The sequence below is a fragment of the Nanorana parkeri genome, unplaced genomic scaffold (assembly GCF_000935625.1).
Source record: "Nanorana parkeri isolate BGI_ZX_2015 unplaced genomic scaffold, ASM93562v1 scaffold2351, whole genome shotgun sequence".
NCBI lineage: Eukaryota > Metazoa > Chordata > Amphibia > Anura > Dicroglossidae > Nanorana > Nanorana parkeri.
Window position 1 is genome coordinate 84,060 of NW_017308619.1, and position 12,546 is coordinate 96,605.

Below are 12,546 nucleotides of genomic sequence, written 5' to 3' on the forward strand. Positions count from 1 at the left end.
ATGTATTTCAAATGTGTACAACGAGGGATAACTACAGGAGGTTTATGTATTTGTTTAAATTTTTTTATCATCTCCACATCGAGATCATGTGAAAAGATTTTTTTTTTCTCTGTGATTGCAGATGTTTTTGAGATGTCTAAGATTACAAAGACTTGGGCGGGATGATAAGTTCTTTTAAAAGCAGGCTCTGCCTTGTTTGAAATGTGATGCTTAGAGGCAGACCCTTCTCTCATCAGTAAAAGTAAGATCCGTGCTGACACAGGCTTCTCTCTGCTGCTCATCTGTGGACTTTACACTGCAAGGTGCGTAGATCTCTTCATTACTTGGCTGCACTGCTTGATAGTCCCTTCTTTAACAAACAGTGATTAGAACGCTTGGGCTCCTAATAGCTGAAGCTCATTATGTCTGATACAATCATGGATTCATGGCATATATTTTCACTTTCTGGTTATGGATGATATAAAGTTAATGAATGTTGTTAAAGCGCAAATGATTGTATGTTAAAATCATTGTACTCTGGGAGAAATTCATGACAATTTTCTGTATTTAGTTATATAAACTAGTTGAATACTCTTTGCATGCAGTAAATTGTAGCCCAGCAGACAGACTGTTGCTCTTGTGAATTTATTTATCTGACCCTGAAATAGTGCTTCCAGTCTCAGTGTTTATAGGCGTCCTCCAGTACACTGCCATGTACTCGGTGAACTTAGATGTCCAGCACTAGAATGATGTAAGAAATTACAGGAATAGCTGGCGAGGTAGAAGTGGCACTGGATTTGCACACAGTATGAAAATTAATGTATATTTTACTGGTGATTTATTAACGTCCGTCTGTGTCAACAAGAAAGAGGTTTTCGTGATTATATGTTCTGCAAAAGCAGACTTTTTAAGTCTGAAAGTGTTCCATGCTCATTAACATTTTAAGATAATGTGTCATTACTGAGCATGTACAGCTAAGCCTACGTGGTATAATGTAACTGGTTATACTGTAGTCTTACAGTATACCACTCACGTCTTTAGCAGTTCTAAAGTGGCTTCAGCAATAAACTGGAGGTACCACCCATCTTCAAACATATTCTGGTGCAACCCAGGAGACTCAAAACCCAAGTCAGTGTCAATAGTGGTCCCCCTCCCAGCTTCCATTCTTTTATATTGGTGCATTCTGATAATAGGCAATAGGAGCCAGGAGCTGGTGGACCAACCCTATACGCTAAATTATACGACCAACCCTATACGCTCAGCATGTCACAGGATTTGTTGCTCCTGGGACACTGGAGAACATAATTTTTGTAGCCATTATAGAACCTTATTACTAGACTGCCACAAATAAAAAATAGCTAGCATGGGTCTCTGTGTTGAAATCTACCTCTTGTCATCCCGTGTGCAGCAGCACTCTGATTGGAAGAGGGACAGCTAATCAGGCTTTGCTGTATACACCTGAGCTCACAGAAATAACAACAGAGGTAGGCAAATTGATAACTTAATAATATGCCGGTGCTCCTTCATTGTCCATTAGCAGGCTAGGCAGGCTGCAGACGGGGTGGTGACATCACTGTATTTTTTGGTACATTGACTTTAAATCCCACAAAAAATTACCAATGCAGTCCCTGACTCTTACCCCCCACAATGCCACTGCAAAGGCTTGCGAAGTCTTAACTTACTCCTAGATCCAACAGGCTCCCTCCATCTGTGGGACCAGTCCCACAAAGCCTCCTCTGTAAGGCGTTCCTGGCAACAGTCACACAGTTGCCTCCTCTACATATGATGCAGGAATAAAAGTCCTGCATTGTACGTGATGACACCGAGGGAGATCAGGAAAAAGAGAAGAGTCCTGGAGTAGCAGAGAAGAGAAGCAGGAGTTAAGGTAAGCTATATAGCCTCTTCATCTTCCCTGGATTTAAAAGGCATTTAATCCTTGGAGTTTAACCATTACAAAGGGCTTCTTTCTCCATCCTGGAGTTGACCTTAACAGATAAAGTGGTGTCACCTTCCTGGATGTGCAGAGTGGCAGGAGTATCCTTTGTCAAATAAGTTCAAATATTAACTGTGTTTTAGCTGTTCGCACTGAGTTCACCTTTAAAAACCTGTCAGGTATAATTAAGAAAAAGTGCAGGAAAGGTGAAAATAACTGGGACAAATAGCCTTCAGTCAACAGTGACCTTTTATAATGAACTGCTGAAATCTTTTTGTATAGAAAATAAGAGTAACTGCACATCATTACACAATTTTATAAAATTGCTGAGGATGTGCTGAATTCAGCATACTGTATAAATAGGAGATTCACTGCCAAAAAACATTCCAGGGATAGTTGGCAACAAAGATGACATACATATAATTAATTATTACTGTGTACAGCTCAGCAATTAAGCATGTAGCAGTTCCATGCTTTTATTATAACATGCTGCATATGATAAATGCTGGGATTGAACTTTTGTATAATGAACAAGTCAGAAATGAGGCACGCTTGTTGTACACATTGTTTAACTCTTATAGATTTAAAAAGTGTCCATGTCACTGCTTTTTAATGATTTCTAAGCATCTACACCTGTATTGCTGGTACCAAACTTGTGTATGGCTACTGATCCCTTTTTAATTTAGTTACATCACCCACAACAAAGTTTCCTTTAATTCAGCAGAGACCCCCAACATTTGTTTTTTACGAGCCCAGACCAGTTCTTCCACATTACGTGGACCTCTGAGGGGCCCTTAACATCCTGAACTTTGTCCTAAAATCTCTGGCTGGAACATCCTGCTCACTAAGTGCCTAATTAAAATGATGCAGATAGAAAAACTTTTTTGCATTGCAAGGTTCTGTTTGAAGTAGCCTAGCGAATGACAAAGCAGAAAGGTGAGATGGACAGTTTTACTTACAGTGGATAACATATATGGGTATGAGCCTGCTCATTCATTTAATCACATTGCATACAGGTCACAAATTACCTTAAAGTAGTAGTAAACTTTCAAACTTTTCTTCAACAATTAATTCAGTTCAAACAAATATTAATTGCCAAACAAAATCTTTCTTAATATTTTTGCCCAAGCACTTGCGGTCATCATGTTTCCAAACAGCTCCAACTCTCTCAGCTCAGCTTTCCTGAACTTACTGTCAAGCACAAGATCACAAGGAACATCACAGTCTCCAGCATCTGTCCATCTACTAGCTAAAAGAAGGGAAGGGGGTTGGAGTTGAAGGGAGAAGAAGGGAGAGCAGGGAGCAGGGGAGTGGTTTGTCTTGCTGTGTCTGTGTGTTTGTGGAGATAGGCACAGCTTACTAGCACACACAAGGGTGGCTCCATAGGGCCCTGCAAGGGAAAGGAGCCACCCTAAAACAAGATATCAGGGACAGAGCTCAGGAGACCAGCTGATTCTGCAGGAAGCTAAAACTTTTATACATCAAGAAGCAGCATCCATTGTAAGTGATTTAACCAGCATTTTGAAATAGCCTAAAATCCTTTTGACTTTAATATGACTTTAATTAGCAATTCTATCCCCAACACCTTGTCCCATTTACATTATTTGACACCGTGACAGTTGCCTGATCTGGCTGTTTTGGAGCAGGTTGGGCACTAATCTAATGTCTATGGGGCACTTGCTGATAGCACCAGCTGAGGCGCATCATGGGGAATAGTAATCAGACAGCTTAGAATACCTGGTATTGTTTTCTTCCTGATAACCCTGCACACCAAGAGTTTGCACTGTGTCTCCCCAACTTCTTTCTCTAACCCTAAACACAACCAGTTTCCAAAAGCTATCATTGTTGATTAGGGAAAGCACTGGCCAGGAAAGATGTGTGAGAATAGTTGCACCCTCTAGTTTCTATAGCCACTTTAGAGATGTCCCTTCTGGGTATCCTGAAAATACTAAATACAAAGAAGGGAATCTAATTATGATTATGCAGTGTTTAGAGACAGCATGTTGGTGGCACTTTAATGGATGACCCACCATAAGCTCATTCACTGTACTGTATCTATGGAGGATGAAGGTTGTCACCCTAGGACAGTAAGTGTGTTAGGACTACAGATATCCTCCCCCTCCCATCATCTCCATAACATGGGAGTTCACACAGGTATCCTTGGCAGGGCTTGAAATAACACTGGTGAGTGCACAGGATAGTACTAGATTTCTGGCAGGATCAACACCTATCAAAGAGATATAACAAAATGCTTTTAATTATACATTTAACAGTCAAAAAGAGAGCAATGTACACTTTGAGTAAAGGTAAACTGTAATGAATGAAGCTGTGCAAGAGATAGTTAGTGCAAACAATATTTAAAGCATAGATTCATAATGAGCAAGTCTGAAAGGCAGGTGAACCTACACCATTCAGAAAAACTTAATCATAAACTATTTGGTCTACAAGAAAATAATTGAAGCTTGAGAAACATTCCTCATTAGCAGGTGGCCTTCTGTAGATTAACTTAATTGAGGTCAACTTTGCAAATATACACAACTGCATATGTTTAGTAATGTAGTGCGACAGCAGCTCCCCTGCTAGTTAAAGCTTGTTTCTGAGATCACTGCACTTCGACAATTCGACTTTGATTTATTAAAAATAGAACCTGTCCTCTGCATTTGAAAAACTTCATGTTACAGCATAAATGTTCTACCTTTCAATGCAGCAGGGGTCTCTCCCACATGTCCTTGAATCTAATGTGACTGTAATTTCTCTTTTCATCAGCCAGCATTCAAGCACAGATCTCAACTATGCCATAAATAAGCTGACATTAATATTGGATATTATTACTGGATATTATTCATGAAATACGTTTTAAGCAAAATCGTAGTTAGTCTCTGGGATACGTGATATGAAATAGTTAAAATGTTTCAGTCGCCTCCCAAAAGTAGTCTAGGCACATTTTGCTAGCATAAGCACTAAAGTTGTTCACCCTAAGGACATGATCATGTGTTTTCTGATGTCAAATACACTTGTGTTTATTCTCTTATAAACTGTGAGATAAAAAGGTGATAAAGAGAAATAGCAAATCTATCCCCAACACCTCTAAATGTTTTTGTTTAGATGTCTTATTTCCATACCACAGCTAATATTTCTGTATTTATGTGCTATAATGATAAACTGATATTTGCACTGTATAGTGATCTAGTCTGGAGATAAAAGGTGACGAAAAGGTAGTTTGCTCAAAGTCATGTCGATGTTGTGCTGGGCAGAAATACTATCACTGACAGCTCAGCTTGCATCCGAAAGGCATGGCTTTGTTTCACAGCAGGACGTCTTCACCTTGTCTCCTGCCCTGGAGCATTTCAACCCAGAATGATCTGGAATGTTCTCTGCAAAAGACAAAAAGAGAGAAGGTGAAGTACACAACCCAGAATGTTTGCCTTGCTTAATTCTGAAGATTAGAAAAACATTTTTCTCCCTCTGGTGCTGGATCAACACAAATAAGTAAATTGTTTTTTTAAAGCATTGACAAGAAAATACTATTTCACAATTGTATTTAACAGATTTTTATGTGCATAGTCTGCAATTCCCATTCCTCTTTCTATACTCTTAGAAATAGGCAACAGCATTTCTTCATATATTTTATCAAGCAAACAGCTATGGCTGACAATACACTCCTCATTCTTTTTCTTGTTCAAATACCCCATCGAGCTATTGTATGCTGACAGGTGTGGATGGGTGGATGACCGAATCTCCTGCTGTGTACATTGTATTCTGACAACAGTACCCACCGCTGTCAGAATACCTAAACAGTGATTGGCTGCAGTCACTGTTCCGCCACAAATTTTCAGACCGGCCCCTTCAACAATGATTGATTGAAATATCGGCTTTTGTCCAATGGAGGGGTCCCGACTGGGCCACACTGGGCATATAGCATATAGCAGCTTTAAACCTTTACAGGTTTATAGTAAAGCTTCACTCTAGCCAAAACCTTATTTAGCTTTCAGCAGAGGAGTAGAAGGTTTAGAGTCTCTATTGGGTTAATTATACTGTCTGTGAACCTGTTTTAGAGCCTTCATGTCCTGGGGAAACCTGAGAGTGGATCTATCCTTTCTCCATTATATTTAAAATGTGTTTTAATTGCAGTTGGTGTCTCTACTGGAGAGATGTATCCTTACATCTTGTTGTAGTAATATGGGAGGTGAAAGCAAAGAGAAGTCTCCCTAATGGGGACTGGATGGATAGAGGAGTCCTCCGCACACCTTACAACAGCCCAGGCCTATATAAAAGACGGTGCTAGCAGTGGCAAACACGGATGGCGTCGTGCAGAAACAAAGCAAAAAAGAACTTCACCAACACTCAGCGATATAATTTCAACATGTCCAGTTTATTGGACAAAGACGTCACAATAATGCAAGTCAACGTTTCGAGACCGCGCAGGGTCTTTTCCTCAGGACAGAAAGACCTTCTTTTTTTTTTTCCCTAATGAGGACAACAATTGCATTGATCATCAAAAACTGTGCTCCAATATGTTGCAGGGCCCACTCTGTGATATAATATACAACAACAGAGTTTTAAAATATAGATCAGTGAGTAACATGCCAATTACATATGTAACACATGTAACACTGTCCCTCTCCTGGGGGACCATTATTCTGACTCCAAATGTTGTATTAGTGATGTATCCCTTGATGAGGCCTCTATGCCTTGCCTGTATAAGCAGATACATAACCGCAGACAATTCTTATCAGATAGCTGGACTCACCAAATACCTTTTCATCCACAAAGATCTTTATTGCAGGTTACAGCAGACAACAGATTGTAGTGCAGATGATTAGATAGATGGTATTTGCAGGTCAAAAGCTGGTAATGCTTTCCTTCATACGAGCATATAAACATGTGGCCATGAGACATGCAACCATGTTGGTGAAAAGACAATATGAAGAAGAAAGGAAGTACATCACACACAAGGGGAGGGAATACAGAAAAGGATGGTGCAATAACCAAAATGACCACAAGATGGCAGCATATGAATCAGCTATACTGGTAATATGCTAGTAATGCTGGTAATGGCTTAAGGAAAATTAAGTATATAAATTCCTAATTTACAGTAATATGAGTATTAATCAGGACTATGCATTGTATCATATTTTCATACAGTAACAGCACAACCATTAACAAATAGACATTGTAGCAGTCAAGGGAATGAAACTGCAAAAATGGCTTCAACATTGGCCATGAGCATCTTTAAAAATTCATAGCTGGCATCCGCATATGATTGGATTATTGAAGTGAATATGAAGATTTTCAACATCTTTCGCAAATTTGCCTTCATAAGTTAATGTGATGGTCAGGTGATCAGTACATGGGGCCCAGAGAGATATAGGCTTGTCTGAAAAAGGGGCATGTATGCTGGCAATGCATCACCAAAATCCTATATTACCGTACACAAATTAGAGTGTATCTTTAGTTAAAACATTATTTAAAAACATGCAAAAAGCGTGCAAAGGTTAGCGCCTCTCTTAGCGCCACTATTGTCTGTGTCCCCGCCCTCTCTGTTTGTCCTGGCAGACATTGTCACTGGAACAGACTATAACGGGAAGTCCAACATTTTATTTTTCTGTCACCAGCAACAGAGACACTCCACCCGCATTTATTACTCCACCCGCATTTATTACTCCACCCACATTTATTAGGAGTCTTGGAGGTTATACTATATTTTGTACGTACTGCATGTGCAAATAATTATTTAATTGTGCTACCCATTGCCCTTCATTCTTTAATAAATATTAAGTAAAAGGGACTTGTACATGGCCCGTATAAGATCTTATTGGGATTCCATTGCTAGTTGTTACTGTGTTATTACCACATTGAAATCATTCTATTTATAATCAAGTAAAGTGGTTTGCTTTAAAGGGTAACTCCACTTTAAAAATACAAAAATATTTAAAAAAATGAATATAGCATATACAGTATAATTGTCGCACAAGCCATTTTGAAATGTAATGTTATTAAAAAATACCTTTCCATTTAAAACTGTAGCTGTTGTAATGTTCAAAATCTTTCAAAAAAATGCATTGCAATAGGGCGACCTGGAGGTGTTACATACACAGTTGGTGTACAGAACGCCCCCAGAAATGTCACTTCCTGCTTTTGTGATTTGCTGACTTCTTTTCCTGGAAGTCTGCATGAAGATACAAGTGCAATGTTTGGCATCCTTTTTTAAAACGAATTTGATTTTTGGTGAATTACTCACTAAGGGTTAATTACTAATAAAGGGATGCAAACACTGCAACTTTCCTCATTACAACACAGAAAGTCCACCAGACGATTATAATGAACCCAGACACTCCCATTCAGGAATCAGTTTGGAAAGGACATGCTGCAAAAAAACAGCTTTTTCTTCAGAACAGAAATAGGTAGGAAACTGCAACAAAGTTGGTTAAAATCCTTGCAATGTACATTGATCATATCACCCAGAGATCAACAAAAGTGTAATTATTTGTTAATGTGGCTTATTTTTTGCTTTTCATTTTACTCCCCTTTTTCACACATTTTACATTAAAATCTACTGCCTTATTGGCAAATGAAGAAGAGATCTGTGACATCATATAAAATAGTTGCAGAGTGTGGTAAAGTGTTGGAAAGGGAAAAAACATTTTGTTTATATATAAGCCCCCAGATGTGAATTTTGTTATAAACACCTGCTCAGTTTTTATGCACCAATTACTGTACATAACAAATACATGGAACATTATCAGGCTGAAGGCAATTTATTTTAAATTCAAATACGTTTTAAAGTAATTTAACAATCGAAGCCATAGTGCAATCAAAGTAAATTTTCTCAGTAACGCTTAGTAAAAAAAATTTATAATGATGACAGCAGAAACCAGCAGATTCCCAAGCAACAATAAGCAATGCTTCCTAATAGTAATTGAGCTCAGAATGACTCTTGTGCTGGGCTCTATTCATCACATATTGTGATATTAAACTATAGAGGTGAGTTAATATCACAGACATTAGATAACGTCAGTGGTCGATAGTTGAATAACTAGCCACAATTAGAATATGAAAAGATAGGTCAGGACTGCAGACCTGAATTAAAACCTAACTGCCAATGAGTTTCTGGCAAGTCCTGTAGGCTTGTAGAAGGGGGGCATGCCATCAAAGGGTTTTTTGAGAGTCTGTGGCTGTCTGTAATTGACTGTCATTTTCCAAAGATCAGATAGATTATGTTTTATCTCTAATAAAAAATATTAGTTGTTAGAGAGATTAAACTTATTCCCACCAATAGTCCTCATTGGTGGCTATGTGCAGTTGCAAAATGGTTTGTCATTGTTCTACAAAACCATCTAGCAACCAACAAAACGGTTATGTGGATCCCATCCATGGCAGTCATGTGGCATTTTGACTTTCTGCAATCAGGATTCTAGAATCTTAATTCCGACTCAGCCATCAGAACTGGCTGGTCCATATAAACTTTGGCCACTCCAGGCAAGAACCTTCCTCACAGCAGGTGAGCTAGCACTTCCAGAAATGATTGGCTAAAAGGGTTAGAATCCATCCCACATTCATACCTCTATAAATTGACCAGAGTAGAAATGAACATGGTAGTTCATACGGAGCCTGTCCTGAACAAGGCGGATTGTTGGAACGTTCAGTGTACTCCCACCAGCAGAATAATACCATACTGCCCAAAATGCTAATGTTTATTTCTGGTTTTTCTCCCTTTTTTCATAGCAATTAGCAATATTCCTGTATACAACTTTTTTTCTTGTCTTTTCTGTAATGTTTACTTTTATACACATTTCTATGCACTGCCCGTCTAGGGATGTTAAATATACACCATTAATCCGTGACTTCTGTATACTAAGTTAAAAATGTATACTCCTAGAGAGATTGTTCTATTGTGCTAAAATTGATTATATACTCAGTTGGAGGTTTGCTCTTATGCTGTATAACATTGCACAGCGGGGCTGCTGATTGCATGCAGATTAGTGTCAATGTGTGGTATCTATCATATCTGACAGACAGGGATCTGTGTGTATGGTTACCTAGCAGACCAGTCAGTTGACAAACTGCAGGTGGTGGCAAGATACCCTAAGTCTCATGTCTGGCAGAGGTAAAATTGAGAATGCCCGTATTCTAGCTCACAGGATAGCTTGGGGGAATCTCAAAGGTGTGTGGAAATCACTTTTCTGCTTCACACCTCTTAGTTTGCATCAGACTGTATGTTAAATTCCTATCTGCCTGTGCGTTCAACCAGCCAAATTTGGGTGATTTCCCTCCAGTGGCAGCCAGTGGTCTTGCAGACTGTGATCACTATCACCTTCCCAAAGTTTTCTCCATGCTATTTAAAACATAAAAATAAACATTTTGACTGGATTTGGGCTTTTAAAACCCATTTAAATTTCAAAACATTTGTTTTAAATTGGTAGGATTAGAAAACAATGTTAGCTGCCCAGCAGGGTAGATTTTGCAAAAAGTGAGACCCAAGCCAAATTAGTGGAAGGGGGTCCCACTACCATGTGAACAAAATAATGGATTAAAACCAACCTGACAGGCTCTGTTTTTAAAACAGTTTTTTTTTTATACAGTGTAACAGTTTCTTATTTATGCACCATTTCATTTTTTGTTTTATGAGAGAGAGCAGGAACACTAGGTTCTTTAAGCAGTAGTGAGCTGTATACCCAATACCTTCAACTTTTATTGGGAGAGACCGGACCAAAGACATAACTGCAAACCATAAGATCTCATAGCAAAATTTTGATATCCCCCCACCTTGCAGTGAAATACGTTACCTGGCATTTTGCTTACCTAATAACAGGCCTCTTTATCACTGCACACCTCTTTGTGTCCCCTACTGACTGGGGCTCTGTGTGGGCTCTGCACCCTTCTTATTTTTACCCCTTGACACTCAACAGCCCTTTTCATTTTCAGTGCAAATAAATTGCCCCCTTGCAATGGTGATCAGTGACAGAAGGACCACTTTACAGTCATGATCAGAAGGTGATGAAGGACCCCTTTACATTGGTGGTCAGTGTGAGAAGAAGGGCTTCTTTACATTGGTGGTTAGAGGGAGAAGGCTATCGTTATATTGGCAGTCATTTAGAGTAGAAGGGTCCTTGCATTGGTGGTCATTAGTCAACTAAAGGCAGATAAATGGCGTCAAAGGTTTCTGGTAGATCTGCATAGAAAAACTAATTATTTCTAATATTAGGGTTGCAGTGGCAGCTGACTTTATTCAGGTATAAGGTCATAAATGTGTTTACAAAAAAGATTGCAGAAGGCACAAAAGTGGGGTTCTGGACATAGGAGGTACTCCCAAGGTGCTTAGATAAAGAATTTGCTATGCAGAGTGTCCAAATTAGAAGATCTGTATAACAATTCATGAACAAGACAGCAGTTAAAAAAATAGACTGTCCGTTTCGAAACTGCCCCCCACCCCTCCCCTCCCCAGCTTCTGACTTTAAATGGCAACAGCCAGGTTTAGGTACACATAGCTATGCAATAGCATCCTGGCTGTCAGTAGACAATTAAACCAATTGCAAAGCTGTGGGGCTGACAAGTTGCTCACACTGATTCTGAGTTAAATCAGTCAGAAAAAAGCTAAGCTGTTAATGAGTAAAAAGTTAGAGGTGTCTTCGTGAGCAGAAAATGTCAGTATCTAGCTTGCAACTCCTGGCTTCTATTTCTGAATTCTGGACTCTTCTGATCTGTAAAGATTTAGACACTTTAGAAACTTCCTAGTTGTGTCAATCTTGACTACCCCATGCCGTTTCCTGCACATTACAAATGACCAGTGAAGCACACTATCACAGTGGTAGGCCAATAGGAATGTGTAGACGTTGCTGGGCAGTGGGCAAGCTTCAACACTACATGAAAATGTTGGAGTTTTGTAGACTAGAATGTCCGGGATTTGGGCAAAGCAAAATGAACTGAAGCTATGTGCAATTTATACTTGTTAACTGCTTAGCTTTGGTTTCTCCGGACAGATTCACATTAAGTCTCCTGGCTCTTGTAAAACAGAATAAAAGTAATATGTACACAAGTTGTTGTTTGACACCCAAGCCTGCTTATTGGGTTCCCTGGCCATCAGCTCAGTTTGCCCACCCTCCCTTCCCCCATCCTTTCCCCATCCCCAATGCCTTTTAACAATAGTAATGATGTGAAGAAATTACAGGGGACTTTTGCTGAACTTGTGTAGGACAATCCAAAAGACTTCTTTGCCAGTTTAATTTATAAATGGTGGGTGGGGTTATCTTCATTAAAAATCCATTAAAATTTGATGGGAAATGCATCTACAGTTAACGGAAAAAAAGCAGTGGAAGGGAACATTGTTAGAAACAACTGGTCAGAAACATGTATCTATTCTTGATACTATGAAGGGTGATTTGCAATGGCCAGTGACATGAGGACACCTGGAAAGATAGATAGAAGGATAGATAGATAGATAGATAGATAGATAGATAGATAGATAGATAGATAGATAGATAGATGATAGATAGATAGATAGATAGATAGATAGATAGATAGATAGATAGATAGATGATAATAGATAGATAGATAGATAGATAGATAGATAGATAGATAGATAGATAGATAGATAGATAGATAGATAAAAGATCCTTTTAACAGATGAGTACATT

At 38.9% G+C, this 12,546-nt stretch overlaps 1 protein-coding gene across 1 annotated transcript in view; it reads left to right on the forward strand.

The window, feature by feature from the left end:
• Positions 1 to 219: 219 nt before the first annotated feature.
• SLC38A4 (solute carrier family 38 member 4) overlaps positions 220 to 12,546 on the forward strand; it is a 63,255-nt gene continuing 50,928 nt past the window's right edge. The window contains exon 1 of the mRNA XM_018573370.1: positions 220 to 302. The gene's annotated coding sequence lies outside the window, so the exon portion shown is untranslated. The remainder of the gene's footprint in view (positions 303 to 12,546) is intronic.